The sequence below is a fragment of the Coenobita brevimanus genome, chromosome 19 (genome assembly GCF_032717465.1).
Source record: "Coenobita brevimanus isolate Jiangsu-jjx chromosome 19, ASM3271746v2, whole genome shotgun sequence".
NCBI classification, from domain to species: domain Eukaryota; kingdom Metazoa; phylum Arthropoda; class Malacostraca; order Decapoda; family Coenobitidae; genus Coenobita; species Coenobita brevimanus.
The window spans coordinates 30,738,676-30,757,486 of record NC_136972.1 but is presented as its reverse complement, the minus strand read 5'-3'; positions in this window follow the sequence as shown (position 1 = coordinate 30,757,486).

Genomic DNA, 18,811 nt, shown 5'->3' with positions numbered 1-18,811 from the left:
CTTGTGCGAGACAGCGCCTCACCAGGGTCAGGCCAGGGCCCTTCCCACGGCGAGGTGCAGGGAAATGAGAGGAGGTCTGGTTCCAGGGGAAGGGAAAGAGAGAGAGAGAATGAGAGAAAAAGTGTGATGAAGGGATATTGTTGTGTGTGTGTGTGTGTGTGTGTGTGTGTGTGTCTGTGTGTGTGTGTGTGTGTGTGTCTGTGTGTGCAAGAAAGAGAGAGAGGGGGGGAGGGGGGAGTGAGGGAATGTTGGAATACAAAGGAAAGCAAACACCAGCAAACCTATTAGTTTGTTGTTTTAAAATCTTAGGATGCTTGTGTGTGTTTTATTGATGTGCTACTGTTTTAAGCCGTGATGAGAGAGAGAGAGAGAGAGAGAGAGAGAGAGAAGAGGTGATAGTGCAAAACAGACTAAAATATTCATCATTTTTGTATTCATTCTTGTCCTCATTCATTCTCAGCCTGACTCATGCAACTGCTTACCCTCAATTCCCACTCATTCATTCATGCTTCCTCTCTCTCTCTCTCTTTCACTCTCTCTCTCTCTCTCTCTCTCTCTCTCTCTCTCTCTCTCGCCTTCAATTCACTTCCATCCCCTTTCCCCTCCATTCCCCATATTTTCTCTCTCCTTCTCTTCCCTTCTTCCCCTTTTCTTCATTTTCTCTTCTCCCCATTCCTTCCTTCCTCCGATTGTCCTCACTTCCTTCCTCTTCTCGTCCTCACTTCCTTCCTCTTCCTCTCTTCTTTCCTCCTCTCTCTCTACCCTTCACTGTTTTCCCCTCGTCTCCCCTCCCTTCCTTCCTTTTTCCCTCCCATCCCCTCTCCCCTCTAATTCTCTCCTCCCGTTTTCTCTGCCTCGTTTCTTTTCCCTTCTCATTCCCCTCTCATCTTTTCTCCTCTCCCCTCGTTTCATTATCTCCTCCCTCTCCTCCCTTACCTCTTTTCCTTTCTTCCCTCTGGTCTCATCTCTCCCCCTCCCATCCATTTTGCCCTTCCTCTCGTCTTGCCCTCTCATTTGTCGCCTTCCCCTTTCCTATTTCCTTTCTCTACACTTCCCTCCTCATTTTTTTCCGATCACCAACCCCCACTTCCGCTGTTCCCTTTCCTCTCCTCTCCTCTCCTCTCCTCCTTCCTCAGCCTACTCCCCTCCCCTCTTCTCCCTTCCACTTCCTCCCTCTCCCCCCTAACTCCCCAAATTAAGTCAATGGCTTTTCTATAGGCTACTGCATGGTGGTCCCTCTCACTTTTCCAGCCGGCATCAACCCATACGCATTTTAGTCTCTGCTGCCACCAGACGCTTTTATTCAGCTCAGGAAGGACTTCTGCCGAACTGGAGGGGTTAAGTAAAGCCTTCATTAGCCCCTTCACCACGAGAACCTTTCCTCAACTGAATAAAATCGTCTGGAGAAGCAAGAATTAACTAAACAAGTGACTTACATTATTTAAGAGCTGAATGGAGGAGGCGAGGGAGAAGGAGGTAGAGAGAAGGAGAGGGGGAAGGAGAAGGAGGAGGTGGAGGGAAGAAGAGGGAGGAGGTGGAGGGGAGGGGAGGAGGGACGGGGGAGTGTGGTGAAGGAGGAGGGCGGAAGTTCAGGAGAGAGAGGAGGGGGGGTAGGACGTTGGTGTGTAGTGACGTCATAGGGGAGGAGGGAGGGGAGGGGGAGGAGGGGAGTGGCGGAGGGAGTAGGGGAAGGGATGGGAGGAGAAAATGGGAGAGGGAGGAGAGGTAGCGATGGGGGAAAGGGATTGGTTGGTAAAGAGAGAGAGAGGAGAAAGACGGAGAGGGGGTGAGATGCGTGGGAGGGATGATTGTGAAGATAGTGAGGGGGAGTGCTTCGTTTGCTATATGCGAAGAGAGAGAGAGAGAGAGAGACGCTAATCTGTCCACAAACTCAGCTATTTTATCATCCATTGTAGCTTAGATGAGTAAACTCGGGTACAATAAGTGGTTAATTATTAATTCTCTCTCTTTCTCTCTCTCTCTCTGTCTCTGTCTCTGTCTCTCTCTCTCTCTCTCTGCCCCCACCCACGCACACAAGCCAACAAGCAAAGCCATTCAAAAATACACACCTTGTTGCTTGCCCCCGCCTCCGCTTGCACATTCCTTAGCTACCCCCCTTCCTCTCTCTCTCTCTCTCTCTCTCTCTCTTCTATATCGGTCACTGTTCCATTTTAACCCACCCTCCGTTCTGCATTTGCTTCGTGTTCATGTTTTATTCATAGTATTTCTTTTTTTCTTTCTTTTTACATAGTTTAGCGATGTCGAGAACTATCAATAATTTTTTTGTATAACATTTTGAACTCAGGTGCTCTCCGTATTTATTTATTTTTTTTTATTTATTCGTGTATTTGCTGTTGTGTGGCCTTGTGAAATTGTATTAATGTCATTCTTTATTTTGTTTCCATGTATTTTCCAGTTTGATTAATGGTCGCGTGGGATCCTTTAATTATTCTTTGTAATTATTGGTTATGGTGGTAAGGAAAAAACGTCCAGAATCTTCCACTTTCGGCAAAATTTCGTGTTTGTTTTGAATCAGGCTCGTACTGGTGTGTTTGTTTACGGTGTGGTGTAGAGTGAAGGCGTCTGGGGAAGGGAGAAATGAGTAACCATAATCCTTTCACAGTTTCTGGTCTAATTTCTTCGCAGTTTCGAATTACACTCCTACTGAATCTTGTATTTACCCTGTAGTAGCTGTGGAAATCCTTATATATGGATAAACCTGGCCCATATGCCATTACGGTTCCGTTTTCACTCCAGTTTTGAAATACGATTGTGCTGGATCAGTGCATGTATTGTAGCCACTAGTTACAGTGACCTGTGTTTATTATGGTGCGGTTTAGGGACTGACGGATGTAGAGGAAATTAGAATGATTGAGTAAATCTTGACCACACATAAACGGCCTTATTTCATCTCCATACTTCATTATACCTATCCGTAGCCGTTAATTACTGTGGTGTGTGTTTATTATAGTGTGGTTTAGTGAGCGACGGTGTCTGGGGGAGTGAGACCGTCTGGGAGCTCCGGCTACAAGGAATAGTTGCTGTCATGGCAGCGTCCGTTTCCGTAGCCCATCCTCCTGCTTCAAATATGGCCCATTGCCAACGTTGTCCTTGGCATTAATTTCCTTTCCCGAGCTGCTCATTCTAAGCCTATAGCACTAATGGGACATTGTACAGGTAAAGCAGGTTGGTGTGAGGTGTATTTTGACGTTAGGAAGTGGATGAACCTTGATACGTCACAGGTGGGGGTAAACGCAAACCGACTCCACTGGTGTTGATAGTGGTGACGTCATGCAGGCCTGCCAACCCCCGCGACACTCCTCAAGGCCGAGCGTAACCTGCTGCCACTGTTGTGTTAACGACTTCCCCGGCCAGCGTACTACTTTACTACCAGATATTTAAGCGCCGTCGACGAGGGGATCCATAAATCCACCGTACATACCTGTATTACCTTTTGTTGTTTGACCGTATATTTTAGGCCGTTCCAGCGTCTGCACGTTAAGTATAAACATTTCACCCCTCCATATGCTTACAATCAGATATTTAAACACATTCGACGAAGGATCTAAAAATCGACCTTTGCTCTATTGCACCACGTTGCTTTCTTTCATTAGGTGTTTATTCGCAGTGGCTGAGTGGTCAGCGTTGCTGATTGCGAGGCTGACGGCCCGTTTGCGTCAGGGTTCGAATTCTGGTGCTGGTAGCTGGCGTCACTGGACTCAGGTGTCCATCAACCCCTTATAGGTTTGTAGGTAAAATGAGTACGGCACATAGCTTAAGACCTACGGGTGGTAACTGTAACCTGCATGATGCAGTGGCCTTGTAAGTACCCAAGGATATTGAGTGAATAACCCGCCACAGGCTCAAAGGCCGTAGTTACGGTGATGAGCAGTGTGGCTAAACGCCTCAGGGTCTGCCCCAACCTCAACCTAAATTATATTCTTTCTAAAGTTTGCATTTAAATTCAGATATTTTCCAGCAGACTTTTTAAACACATTCGACGCCATAATTATATCGCCCACCTAGCGAGGTAATCACCTGCTTCTGTGTTTGTGTTTTTGTGTGTCTGTCTGTTGCCAAAATATCTCAAAATCAAGAAGGCAAATCGTATCCAAACTTTGTGGGCAGTATCCCAGGATATCTGGCTTGTTGGTTGATGGTTTTGGCGACACTGCTATGATATGCCTCCGATTGCCAGACGATTACCGGTCTAGTTTTTTTTAGACAGGAACGCGGAGACAGTGAAACGCGGCGAGCGAAATCCTAAGACTTTCCTGCTAGCAAATTACTGATCTAGTTTTTTTACTAGTGGCGGGTGAATATTTTCTCTCTCTCTCTCTCTCTCTCTCTCTCTCTCTCTCTGCATGACAACTGGGGACGACCTGCATGACCCAACAAGAACAGGAAGAAGGAAAAAAAATATCAGTTATCCATTGGCTGACCTCCTGCCTGCGTCGCGTGGAATTAATCATAATAAAAACAGATCTAATATTTTTCTACGTTAATTACTTTGGCTGTTAGGTCAGGGGTCATTTCAGGTCAGTTAAGGTGGTGTTACATCCCCCTTTCAAATCATTGCAGCCTCGTTTAGCTCTGGTAGGAGTACTTAAGTTATGTTGATGTTAAGTTGCTTTAGTTATTTAGGTCATTAAAATAAGTGCGTGTGTGTGTGTGTGTGTGTGTGTGTGTGTGTGTGTGTGAGGTCATTTACGTCTGGTCTGTGTATGCATGTGTGTGTGTGTGTGTGTGTGTGTGTGTGTGTGTGTGTGTGTGTGTGTGAGGTCATTTACGTCTGGTCTATGTATGCGTGTGTGTGTGTGTGTGTGTGTGTGTGTGTGTGTGTGTGTGTGTGTGTGTGTGTGTGTGTGTGTTTTGGCCATTCACATGTAGGTCTCGTTCATTCCTTCATACCCATTCATTGCCATTCAGCACCACATGTAGTCCAGGGCCGGATCCAGCACTTTCAAAGGGGGGGGGACGTGATTCCAGGCAGAAATACACCTTCAATCACTTAATTAAAAAAAAAGGTGTCAGTTATTGTATTTGTTTATATCACAGGAGAACAGTAGCATAGGCAAGTACAGTAATATATTCATTGTATATCTTTGGGTAAAAAACATTGTATTCTATATATATCATTCTGTCTATCCATCCATCCATTCATCTCTCTATCTGTATGTCTTTATCTAAATCCAGACGCCACAGTTCCGCTAGGGGTGGCCACAAACAAATCGCCTCCACATCGTCCCGTCCCCTGCCTTTTCGCTACTTTCCCCCCAGATTACACCCCCTCTCTTTTATTATTAGTAAATATTAGTCAGCCGAAAATAGGGGGACGCACGACCCCCACGCCCCCCCCAAAAAAAAATCAGTCCTTGACCTAGCTAATAAATGACCTTTCCTGTACATTCAGCCCTTTCCCATCCATGTTGACCTATTGTAACCTTTTTTTCATTCAGTTTAGGGTAATTTAAGTCCAATTAGGTTCATTTAGGCCTAATTACGCCTATTAACGTCTTCACAGCCAGGTCATTTCAGGTCGGTTCAAGGCTAATGGGGTCAAGGTAGGTCATTTTGGGGTCGTATGGTCCAGTTACACCCAATTAGGTCAGCGTCGATCCATTGTAATCAGCTGAGGTCATTTAGGTATGCCTGGACCTGAGTGTATTGTAGGTGTGGATGGATGAGGGAAAAATGAAATGTGGAGTGGAAATGAGTACCATTGGAGTGGATTGGTGTGGAGAGAATGTGGATGAGACAGAGAAAATTGGAGTGGGGGGAATTATGGACATGATGCAGTAGAGAGGACGAGAGTGGAGTGCAGGTATGTGAGGAAAAGCGAAATGTAGAATGAAAATGAATAGATATGAAGTGTGGAAAGAATGTGGATGAGACAGTGTGGAGTGGAGCAGCGTGGAGGAAATGTGGATGAGATGCAGTGGAGTGGAGTGTGTGGACTAGGGTGGAGTGTGTGTGGATGAGGAAAAAATGAATCGTTGATAGGGCCATGACGACTGCTATCAGTGGTGTTGGATAGCCACTCTCAGATTATACCTCTCTCTCTCTCTCTCTCTCTCTCTCTCTCTCACACACACACACACACATTATGGAGCCGTCTCAATCTTTATCTGTCTTTATGTCTGTTTATCTATCCGTCTGTCACACACACACACACACACACACACACACACACACACACACACACACACACACACACACACACACACACACACACACACACACACACACACACGGGGCACCTTTCAGCATCAACCGGCAACCTTATCAGAGACAGCAGATAGCCATGATAGGAGGCAGGGTAACGCGGGGGTGAAGGGGTAGGGGGAGGAGAGAGAGAGAGAGAGAGAGAGAGGGGGGGGGAGAGAGTTGTGGAAGAGGTAAGTTAGTAGAGGCAGAGGAAAAATAAAGAGAGAGAGAGGGCGTAGAAGATAGAGATAGAGAGAGAGGGGGGGGCATAGAAGATAGACAGGGAGAGAGAGTGAGGGAGAGGAGGGCCATGGAGGGAATAGGGATATAAGATAAGGGGAAGGACTAGTGAGGGAGGAAGGGTGATGAAAAAAAGAGGAAGGAAGAAGTAAGAAAGTTTGGAGGGGGGAAGGGAGGAAGGGGAGGAGATGGGGGGAGGAAGGAGGAGGGAAGGTGGAGGTAAAAAGAGAAGAAATTAATGATGGGGAGGGGAAGAGGGGAAGAAAAGAATTAAGAATTGAGGGAAGGGTAGGGAAGGAGGAGGGAGAAGACGAAAGGGCTAGGGAGAGGGGGAGGTGAGGGAGGAGGAGGGAGAGAAAGAATGTAAAAATGGAGGAGAGGCGAGGGAGAGGGGGGAAGGAAATGAGAAAGTAAGAAGGAAGAGAAGGAGGTGAGAAGGGGAGGGGTAGGGAGGAAGGTGGAGGGAGAGGAAAATGAGAATGTGGAAGAGGCGAGGTAGAGGGGGGGAGAGGGAGAGAAGGTAAGAAAATGAGAGAGAAGGTAAGAAAGAGGGGAAGGAGTTGAGAAGTAGGGAGGGGAGGGGAGGGGAAGGGGAGGGGGAGGGGGGAACTCGACCACTGTGATCAATAAAGAGGCAAGAAATGGCTACCCCCTCGTCTTAACCTTACTCTCCTCCCCCCCACCTCTCTCTCTCTCTCTCTCTCTCTCTCTCACGTCATGTTATTGTTGTTCTTGTACTTATTCTTGGAGAAATTTTTGAATATACCCTCACCACGCCCATACTAACCAGCCTACAGTACACACACACACACACACACACACACACACACACACACACACACACACACACACACAGGTATACTCATTTCACCTTAACTTGGCGCAGATTTTCGTCGTTTTCCAGTTGACTTCACGTAGCGCATATGCAGAATAACACAACACTGCGACTCTACATCATTTCCATAGCACTTCTTCGTGACTAGCATCATATTCTTGCATTACGCTATTACCACAACTCAGTATTTAAGACGGAGAGAAGGTAATTTAGGCCAAGTTAGAGTAAAAAGAGTATAGTTGTGTGTGTTATGGCCTTGGGTGTGTTTTCGCAGGACGCACTAAGTCAACAATCATCCTGGGTCTCATTCCTTTACTGTCAGGGGGTCGTCACTGAGTAGGGAAGCGCCTGGAGGTAGTGTTTCTTGAGGCCGCCTTCTCTCAGGATGCGACGTCAGACAGTAGAGACATGGTAGATGGTAGATAGACATACATTGATAAATTGATAGGCAAATAGACAGACAGGTAGACGGACAGGTAGTTTTATATATATATATATAGAGAGAGAGAGAGAGAGAGAGAGAGAGAGAGAGAGAGAGAGAGAGAGAATGTCTTGTGTTGGTGTTTTAGTCAGGTGTCAGAACAACATTTTTTTTCTTGACATTTTTCGCGGTATTTTTACCTACTACAGTTTTTTTTAGGTGGACCCCCTCCCCCCTTGTTCCCTCTCCCCCTTCCACAGCCCCTCCCCTCCCCAACAAGGATCCCCCTCCTTCCTCTCACCTCCCACCCTCATCCCCCTCCCAGCCGCTCCACTTCCCCATGCGATTCCCTCATCCACTACCCTACCCCCTCCTTCAGCCAACTTCCCCTTCCCCCACAACACTCCCCCCCCTCCCTGACGCTCTTCCCCCCCTCAGTACCCTCCTCACTCCCCCACCCCACTCTCTTCGCCCTGTCCTTCCTCTTCCTCATCTTTCTTCTTCCATCTCCCCTTACTCACAGTACTCCCCTCACTCCTCACCCCTCTCTCCCCATCCTTCATTCACTCCCCTCCCTTCCTCCCACACCACTGCCCTTCCCTCCCACTTCCCCCACCCTCACACTACACCTCCTCCCTTCCCCCCTTCCCCTCCCATTCCCTCCCTTCCCTCTCCCTCTCCCCCAACTTGTTCCTCCTGTCACAAGGCTGTCTATGAAAATAGCATAAACATCGACTGCTCTGTGTGTGTGTGTGTGTGTGTGTGTGTGTGTGTGTGTGTGAGGGGGGAGTGAGAGAGATAAGAATAAATAAAGGACTTAATGAACAGAACCCGCAAAACATGTTCCTCCCAGAGAAGACTGAGGAGAAAGCCAATTCAGGATCCGTTCATTTCTAGATGCCTGGACGCATTGCGTTTAAAGAGACAGGTCATAGGCAGAGGGAAAGAGAATGGGGGTGACAATTCCAGAGTTGACCTGTTATATAAAATACCGAGAGTACAGGTTAATAGTTCTTGTATTGGAGAGTTGAAGGGAAAAGGTGTGAGAGTGTGTGGGTAGGCGGGTGCTGCAAAATCATTCCCTGTCTAGTTCTTCCTGTAAAGCCACATCTAGATAAAATCGCCAGGGGTTAACTGGATTAGAACAGAGTTGCCCCGAGCGAGAGAAGGGTAAATGGCGAGGATTTCCAAGCGATAAGGCGCGATAGGAGGGCAAGGAACGTTTTGATGGAGGGGTCAGCAGAAGAGCATGGTTGCTTTGAGGAATTCCCCGGGGTTCCATCCGCTTGAGAAGAGCTGGTGTGTGTGTGTGGGGGGGAGGGGGACTAGTGAAGGGTAGTGATAACGAAGTGAGAGATAGATTGATAGATAAGGTTGATAGGTAGATAGATAGGTAGGTAGGTAGGAAGGTAGGTGGGTTGATAGACTAATTGATTGATAGTTTAATGGCTAGAAAGTTTCACGGTACTTAAGCATATATTTAAAGAGCACACACATACATACATACATACATACACATTGGTAGATAAATAGATAGATAAAGAATGTTGAGAACACTGACTTGTTTTTTCCATCAGTTACGTGAGAAAAAATGAAAAAAGCCAACAATCTGGGCCAGTTTAAGGTGAAAGGAGTATAGTGAATGCCATTATAAAAACAGAACTGAGATGCTGGGGAACTGATAGCGTCATGACAACAGTAGGAAGGTCTGGACACGGTGATGACATGCCCGTTTACGAGTGACGCAATAGTTGTTGGCTTTATCTGGGCTGGGCAGGGTGAGATTGTTTACATAAGGCTGAGAGAGAGAGAGAGAGAGAGAGAGAGAGAGGGGTCTAAGTTAGTTGGATGGCCCCCACGGTGTGTATATCTTAGTGATGATAATGCATTGACTCACTTTATGTTCATACCCTCTCTTTCATCAGTTGTGGTGAGACTGGTTGCTTGTGTGTGTGTGTGTGTGTGTGTGTGTGTGTGTGTGTGTGTGTGTGTGTATTATGTGAGGGGTGTGTGTGTCCTTATGTACCTGTGTGTGTGTTATCAAACAATGCTGTGTGTGTGTGTGTGTATGTGTGTGTGTGTGTGTGTGTGTGTGTGTGTGTGTGTGTGTGTGTGTGTGTGTGTGTGTGTGTGCATTCCTGTGGACAGTGGTGGTCACCGCTGACTCACGCTCTTCTCACCACTACCACCACTGCAACCATCACGAGCACCTGTAACATAATTTCCACGATTCATTTCCCCTACCACCACTACTGCTGCTACCACAACCACTACTACCACTACCACCACCACTAAACCATTACAACCATCACAGTCACCAATACCAATAGCATTAGTTCTCTTTCTCTATGACCCACTTCTTTTAACACTGCTTATTACTGCCCATAATTTAGCGGACTGGTCTTGAGAAAAGCAGTTGTGAGAGAGAGAGAGAGAGAGAGAGAGAGAGAGAAACGAACCTAGTTAACTCACGCCATGTGTCGTTCGCTAACACCACGAAGTTTGGTTAATGTCGGAGAACTATTCGCTTAGGAAAAGGTGCTAAGGTCCTCTGTAACCTGGGAGAAGACGCGTCCATTGCCCATATTCTCCTCGGTTAAGGTAGCTCCCTAACACCTTTTCCTAAGCGACTTATTTTGCTTCTTACGCCTTAGTCTCCTCACCTTTGTTATATAAATCCTTGCGGTATAACCATACTCTGCATAAATAACCTACAAAGGGCGATTGACCACACTTATCCTAAAATGAGTCGCTAAGGAAGAGGTGCCAGGGAGCCTCTTTACCTGACGAGACTACAGGCCCAGGTGTTGCCGTGCTGGTCCGTCTGCTGCCTCACCTGCACCGCCAGGCACCGCTGCACACGCGGTGGCGGAATCGGTGGAGAAGTGACCTGCAGTCCTAATGAACCCAGGTCCGAATCCCGGCTGGGTTTAAATGTCATAAAGCAGACTTAACTGATCTAAAGACCCGCCGACATGCTGTAAAAATGTCCCCGTTAATACCAATACACCAAGCCTGTATGAGATAGCCCTAGCATATATATATTCTATGTGGACGGTGGGTGTTAGCGCCAAAGTGGTGACATGTGTAGGTGTATGGGATGTAGGAGGACTACTAGGCCGTGGGAACAAAAGTTTGGGATTCTGGAGGGTGGAAGCTGATGTGTCGGGGATGGGAGACCCATTCTTGTGGCTAATAATTGCAAGAAGTGGTTAGGATCGTTTCTGTATTTGTGGTAGTCTTCAGCAAAGCCTGCCTGCCAATATACCTTAAGTTAATTCTCGTTTGCCGTCCGTTCGTTAGAGTAACAATGCTTTGCTGTGATGAGAACTGTCGTACCTTCAAGCAACAGATGTTTACACTCACAGAAGCAGTGTTAAACTTGCATGATGGAATAATTCGCTTGGTGAACAATGCTCAGGTAGGTCTGATAGGTGATTTTTGCAACATGCGGAATTTGATACTACTAAATTGCTAGTCACGAAGACGTGCTATGGAAAGGATGCAGAGCCGTAGTGTTGTCTTATTCTGTCAGTGAGCTATGGGATATAGGCCAAGTTAAATGACATTTACCACAACTACTACCACACACCATCACCGTCATCACTATAACTACCACAGCTACAGCTACAATCACAACCACAACTACCATCAGACACAACCACCATCATCATCACAGGTACATCTTACATCATTACTACCACTTACCATCACCACAATTATACAACCACAGTCCTATAACACTCTCTCTCTCTCTCTCTCTCTTTGTGTGTGTGTGTGTGTATGTGTGTGTGTGTGTGTGTGTGTGTGTGTGTGTGTGTGTGTGTGTGTGTGTGGCTCTAGGATATAATTTACACTTCCCTTACGACCACCACTACCACCATCATCGCCAAAATTATCACCACCCCTGTCACCACCACTGCTAGCATTTTTTACCATCCCTATCACCACCAACATTAATATTAGTCATCATCAATATCATCATCATCATCATCATCATCATCATCATCATCCTAATCGCTTCTACACTACTACCACAACAGCCACCACTACTGTTAACCCCACATCCACCACTGTGACCACTACCACAACCACCCACACCACCCACATCTGCCTCCCCCTGCCCCTCCACCTCCCCCCCTCCAAGCTTGTGTGAACACCGGAAAAAAGCCATTACGCGTCTTGGGTCACTGATACGCCCCCTCCCCATCTTCCCCCCACCCCCCTCCCCCTCACCCTCTTCCCTCCCACTTCACCCACTCCCTCTTCCCTCCCCCTTCACCTACTCCCTCTACCCCTCGTCTCTCTCTTCTTTCTTCCCTCTTCACTTCCCTCTCTTTCCCTCACCCCCTCTCTCCTCCCTTCCCCTCACCTTCACTTCTCCTTCCGTCCCTCCTATTCTTCTCTCTCTCTCTCTCTCTCTCTCTCTGAACACCATGCATAATAACATAAATTATAAAGATAGTCGCTTCTTAGGGTCCGCCACGTCCGTATCATCTATGTAACCTTCTCTATCATCAGCATTTTCTTCTCCTTCCGGCCTCCTCAGCATCTACTTCCTCTTTTTGTCCATCTTGTCGTCACCCTCCTCCTCCTCCTCCGTCTTCATTTTCTTCCTCATTTTCTTCTCCTTCTGTAAAAGAGGAGGGGAGGGAGGGAAGCGACGGAGAGGGGAGACTGTTAGGGGTGGGGGAAGAAGGGGAGGGGAGAGGTCTGTGAGTGGGAGGAAGGGAGAGAGCTGGTTTTAACGGATGAAGGAGTGGGAGGGAAAGGGTTGAAGAGGGATGGGGTATGGGAGGGTAAGGTTGGGGAGAGGAGAGGGGAAAGAGGTGGATAGGATAAAGGGGAGGGGAGGATAGGGAGGGGGAACGAATGAGGGAGAGAGACGTGCAGGGTGAGAGAAAGGAGAGACGGAGTGGAGAGAGGAAAGGTTGAGAAAGTGGAAGATGAATAGGATGCAGTAAAGGGGAAAGAGAGGAGCTGGACCGGGAGGAAAGGGATGGAGGACGGGGAGGAGAGAGGGACCGGGAGGAGGGGAAAGAGAGGGATGGAGGAAAATGAAGAGACTGGACGGTTGAGAGAGAGAGAGAAAGAGAGAGAGAGAGAGGTATAGTGCCAACCTTGCAAACCTGAATGAATCAATAGCTAGTCAGCGGATGGAAAGGTCACGATGTTGGAATGAATGGTGGGGTGAGGGTGCAGTGGGGTGAGGACGGAGTGGGGTGCAACTGGTAAAATAAATCGCCCAGGAATAGCCATTACGAAAGCCCTTAGGCGAACGAGAAAGCATCCAGCACCGTCACAGCTGCACCATCCACTCAGACAACTAATTCAGGTTCGTAGGTGTGGGAAGTACTGTGAAAGAACTGTAAGAAAGGTGCCCGGTGATGCCCTGTTCACCTGCCGTCTTTACCCTAACAGAAGAAGACAATACCGTAGCTCTACATCCTGTCATAGCACTTCTTGATGACTAGCATTATTTTCTAGTGCCAATTTTAGACCAAGTTAGAGAGAGGCAAGTCTTGCTGATTGGATTCCCTCATACGTAGAGAGAGAGGGAGAAAAAAGTCAGAGATAACACGTGATCTGGACTAAAGGCTGAATCATAAGTGTGGATGGTTGAGCCTGATTATAAGGTGAATGAACAGAATGAGGTGAAGACGCATTTGTTATTATTGTTATTATTATTATTATTATTATTATCTTCATCATCATCATCGTCATCATCATTGTAATCCTCCTCCTCCTTCTCCTCCCTCATGAAAAGTAGTAGTAGCAGTAGTGGTGGTGGTAGTAGTAGTAGTAGTAGTAGTAGTAGTAGTAGTAGTAATAATAATAATAATAATAATAAACTGGCATTTGTCATAAACCAGCCAGTTCAGAAGCAGGAAAATTATAATCAAAACATGACGAAATAACAAGAATTACCCGCCCCCCCCCCCCTCTCTCTCTCTCTCTCTCTCTCTCTCTCTGTCTGTCTGTCTGTCTCTCTCTCTCTCTCTCTGACGCAACGTTAAGGGGAAATCTCTATCTCATTCTTCATCCTGCCTGCATCACCTTACACACTCAAAAACACTCAGATGCACTCAAATACACACACATGTATTATTGTTATCATCATCATCACCACCACCACCACTACCACCACCACCACCACCACCACCCATCATCATCATCATCATTATTGAGCAGCCGGCGCATTTCGTTCACACCCATCACCACCACTACCGTCATCATCAGCATCAGTTATCATCATGACCTGTCGTCACCACCATTAGCTACCTGATTCACCATCATCATTATTATGATGATGGTGATGATAGTGATGCCTCCGCCCACCTATGGTGCAGGAGCCATTAAGTAATTGGTCTGTCCGTCCACATGCGTTCGTGCGTGCGTGGGTCTTTGCCTCCGTAACACTTGTGGCCACGATATCTCCTGAACTCATGAACGGATTCCCACCAAACTTTTATCGGTGATGCAGTATGAGGAGATGATGAACTGAATAGGTCAGTTAAGTCAAGGGGTCAAAGGTCAAGGTCATATGGGGTCGACTTAGTTTTTCCTTGTGGCCGCAATATCTCCTGAACCCATTGACGGATTTCCACCAGACATTTGTCAGTGATGCAGTATGAGGAGATGATGAATTGAATAGGTCAGTTAGGTGAAGGGGTCAAAGGTCAAGGTCATATGAGGTCGACTTAGTTTATCATTGTGAGTGCGATATCTCCTGAACCCATCGACGGATTTCGACCAAACTTTTGTCGGTGATGCAGTATGAGGAGATGATGAACTGATTAGGTCAGATGTGTCAAGGGGTCAAAGGGCTAGGTCTTGTGGGGTCGACTTAGTTTATCTTTGTGGACCCATTATCTCCTGAATCCCTCGAAGGATTTCAACCAAATTTTTGCCAGTGATGTAGTATGAAGGGACGATGAACTGATAATGTCAACAAGGTCAAGGGGTCAAAGGTCGAAGTCACATGGGACTGACTTTGTTTATCTTTAGTCTTATTTCAACCCACGATGAACCTGTCATGGAGGTTCTGTGCGAGTCTGTGCGCAAGGCTTGGCGGAGGCAGACCAACTCATGTGTTGGGGAGGGAAGAGGAAAGCGAGGAAGGCGAAGGGTAGTGACGGTAGGAGTCAGGAAGAGAGAAGGGGGGGAAGGGAGGAAGTTCCTAGGGGGGAGGAGAGAGGAAGCAAGTTCACCTCTCTCCCTCCCTTTCCCCTCCCTCCCTTCCCCCTTTCCCGGTCGCTGGCTGGGCCGTGGGGGCACAACATGATATTTTAAGGTTGGCAATCATGAGTCCCGAACGTTTAACTAGGTAGGCTCCAAAGTTTTACCCATTTTTTCCACACCATCTCCATTCTAGCGGGAAGGTGAGCTTAGAGGCGGTGTGCGTTTGGTCGCCTCACGAGAAAGAAGCGTTGTTATTTTTTGTGTGTCCACAATCCAAACACGTACGGGGAGAGCCCTGACGAAAGGCAAGGGAACGAGCGGTGTGAAACATTATAGAACAGGTCGCAGCCTTGCTAAACATTGGCTGTGTTACGTCAACGCCGCGTACATTCATGGACAGTGTGGCGCCGCCGAACAGGGCTTCCCTCCCCGCTTACTAACTCTCACAGACTTGCTGGAGCTCACCATAACACCATCAGTAATTCCCATAATCTACCATTGTCCGGGTATTTGGACACCTGGGAGCATAGAGGGATAGTGTGTGAGGAGGAAAGGAAGGTTGTTGTGGCCCGGGACGCACAGATATTCGTGTAGAGAGTGGATAAAATAAATCAATGTAGGTGACATGCGCGAGAGTTAGTGAAGGGAGGTAGTGAGTACAGTTGGTTCTGAGTCGTGGAGGGCAGAGGTTGTCGGGCCTGCGTTGACTCTGCTATATTGCTCTATATTCATTTATTTTTATAGTGTGATCTGCTAGAAGTGACCGCCCGCCCGTGAGTCGAAGGGAAGTGTCGATCTGAGCGCGGGTGGAGGTGCTGTCAATGTGTTCCAAGTGTGCGTTGTTCAGGGAAAGTATTAAGCCCTTATCTGTTGTGGGCAAGCAGTGTAGTGAGGCCAGAAAAACCAAGTACATGTGTGTTTGTGTGTGTGTGGCTTTTAATTATAAATCCCCCTCACTGCTAAAAATATACCCAAATCCACTCAAGCCCAGCGCGACGTCACTCAAGGAACACGAAGCCACGCAGACGGATTCGGATTGGCGTTCGTGCAAGTGTCAACACCTGCAAGACGAATTTCGTGGACAGTTTTCCCTCTAGTAGGTCTGCTGTGCTCTGCTCTGCTAGCTGGTAAGTTGCCACGCTGTTAATGTGGATTGTATCATTGTGGGCATAGGGGACTTCCTAGCACCCCTTCTCTTGCGATTTATGATGTATACTGAAGGCCGCTTTTCGTTGGTAATTTCTCCGTGTATTTTTGTACAGTACGGGACACCTTAACCCCTTCACTACGATGGCGTTGAAGTCTCCCAGGCAGAATAAGAGTATCGCAAAAGAGCAGGAAAATAATAGGACTCGTCTTGGTAGTGAAGGCTTTATTCTTGTAGGCGTAGAAGAGCAGGAAAATGATTGGCTTAAAATAAAAGGAAAATAATAGGAAGCGTCGTAGTACTGAACGGTGTATTCCAGTTGGCGTAGAATTCGGTACACCTCTCCCTTAGCGATTTATTTTATTGTATACACCTTTTCCTCGGGTATTTATTCAGACTACTGTACTTATCAGATGTTAAAGGTGCAGATTCTGTAGGTGTTGAATTATGCAAATATATATAAGATGTAAAAATGTGTAGAGAAAATGGCTAAGGAAAGAGAGAGAGAGAGAGAGAGAGAGAGAGAGAGAGAGAGAGAGAGAGAGAGAATGCGTATTAGGGAGTGTGTTTGAGAGGATGCATGTGAGATAATTGCGTGAAAGAGAATGCGTGTGTCAGGGCGTGTGTGAGACGATGTATGAGTGAGAGAGAGAGCGTGTTTGTGTGTGTGGGATGCTGGGGGGGGGGAGGGGCGGGAGGAATGTAGGGAGGTAAAGGGGGGAGAGACGGAAGGGGAGGGAGGGAAGAATCGAGGGAGGAGTAGTAGAGGGGAGGACTCACAACCAACCCACCCATGCATGACTTCCTCGGCCATTCACTACTTCGGCTCACCCTCCACTTCGCCATGCATCTATCGGTGTGTCGAGGGCCGAGTTCTCCCTAACCCCTCCTGTGCGTCCTTCATCCATCTTCATTACAACTCTACCCCCACGCCGAAACCTCCCACAACAAGGCTGGTGCACAGAGCCGAAGGTATCCGCGGGGCCGAACTGGTAGATTGTTGACCTTCCGGGCCCGTATCGTGTGTGTGTGTGTGTGTGTGTGTGTGTGTGTACCAGTCTTTTTGTCACCCAGTGGAATGACAACCCCCACGTCCCATTGATGGTCACACACACACACACACACACACACACACACACAGAAAATGGATTTCCAATTTTCTATTGTCACATGGAGTAAAGGGAAGGTAGTAAGAGAGGGATGATAGTAGTAGTATAGTAGCAGCAGTAGTAGTAATAATATTGTAGATAATTAGTTAGTAGTAGTAGAAGTAGTAGTAGTAGTAGTTGTTGTTGTTGTTGTTTTTTGTTGTCGTGGCAGGATAAAAAGGTGGTGGATTGATAAGGAACTGCATTGTTAAAAAATACAATATGCCGTTCACAATACATTTCTGATTGCATGGAGGTCGTGTTGAATTACAGGTACGTAACGAGTGTTGGTAATGCTGGGAGTAGAGTTGGACCGGTAGTTGTACAAGTAGTCATAGTAGTAGTAGTAGTAGTAAGTACGGTAGGCAACAGGAGTGAAGTTAGTGAGAGAGGAATGATAGTAGTAGTAGTAGTAGTGTAGTATAAGTACCGTATTTATGTAGTAGTAGCGCAGTAATCGTGGTTGTAACCCTAATCGTAAAACAGAATGAACATCCTTTTATGAACGAAGGGGGTAGTGTTTGTGGTGGGTGGTGGTAGGCAGATACGGTACTTGTAGTGGTTGTGTGGTGGGGTGAAGGGGTGAGGAAGACCAGAGTGGGAAGGGAGGGAGAAACGGGTAGGTGAGGGAGAGAGGGGAGGGGGTGGGGGGATGAGAGAGCTAGGAATTGTAGAATGGAAGAAGAGAGAGTACTTGTGAATGATATACGCTTGGGTGGTGAAGAGATTGAATGCACTGCAGAATGAATGGGTGAGAGGAGAGCGTAGGAAATGTAGAATGTCTCGTTCTTTATTGTAAACATGATACGAGAGGCAAATAAATATATTACGCGGCAGATTATAAGAAAAAGAGTGTTTGTGATAGAAGGAAGAGAAATGAGAGTAAGAATTTGCTATATCAGTAAATTCTTCCTGCAAAAGCAAATCAAGGTTACAACATCGAATTGATTATAACTGTTTGAGATTCCCGCCCTAGAATGTACTGTAAAGATAGAAGTGTTAGAGAGAATCCTAGAATGGCGACAGGAAAGGGATATGACAAAAGCAGGACAAGAACGATCAACAAACTTCCACAGACAGTGAACGTAGCGAATACAACCTGAGGACTTCCTTTCAGTGTTATCCTTGTCACATCCAGACGGTTTTATTCAGCTTAGAAATTTGAAGAGCCTGTTGGTAGTTAGAGTTAGCTAGTGAAGGCTATAGGTCCGTCTAACATCTCCCGCTCGAAATTTGCCAAAACTGATTAAAACTGAGGTAGTCTAGGAAGAATAAAGACTAAAACAGAAAGCATGGTGAAAGAGTCAACGAAAAAGTTCCGTATTTATCCTTACCGTGTTTATTTTCTCCTGAGTCGTTATTTATATATATATTTTTTTTCCTAACTATCCTGATGCACCGTTAACAGTTGGGTAAGCTCCGATAATTTCAGTTTTTGTTTTATTATTATTTACGCAGCTGGTCAAGGCGGAACAGTCATCCTCTACAGTAGCATCTTTCCTCCTTCCTACACTTCCCATCCTACCAGCCCAGGGTGTGTAGGGAAAGGAATTTTACAGCTTCATGGACAATATTTACGATAAACAAATCCCAAGGGCAAGCAATTATCTTTAGTAATAATTCTGTTTGTG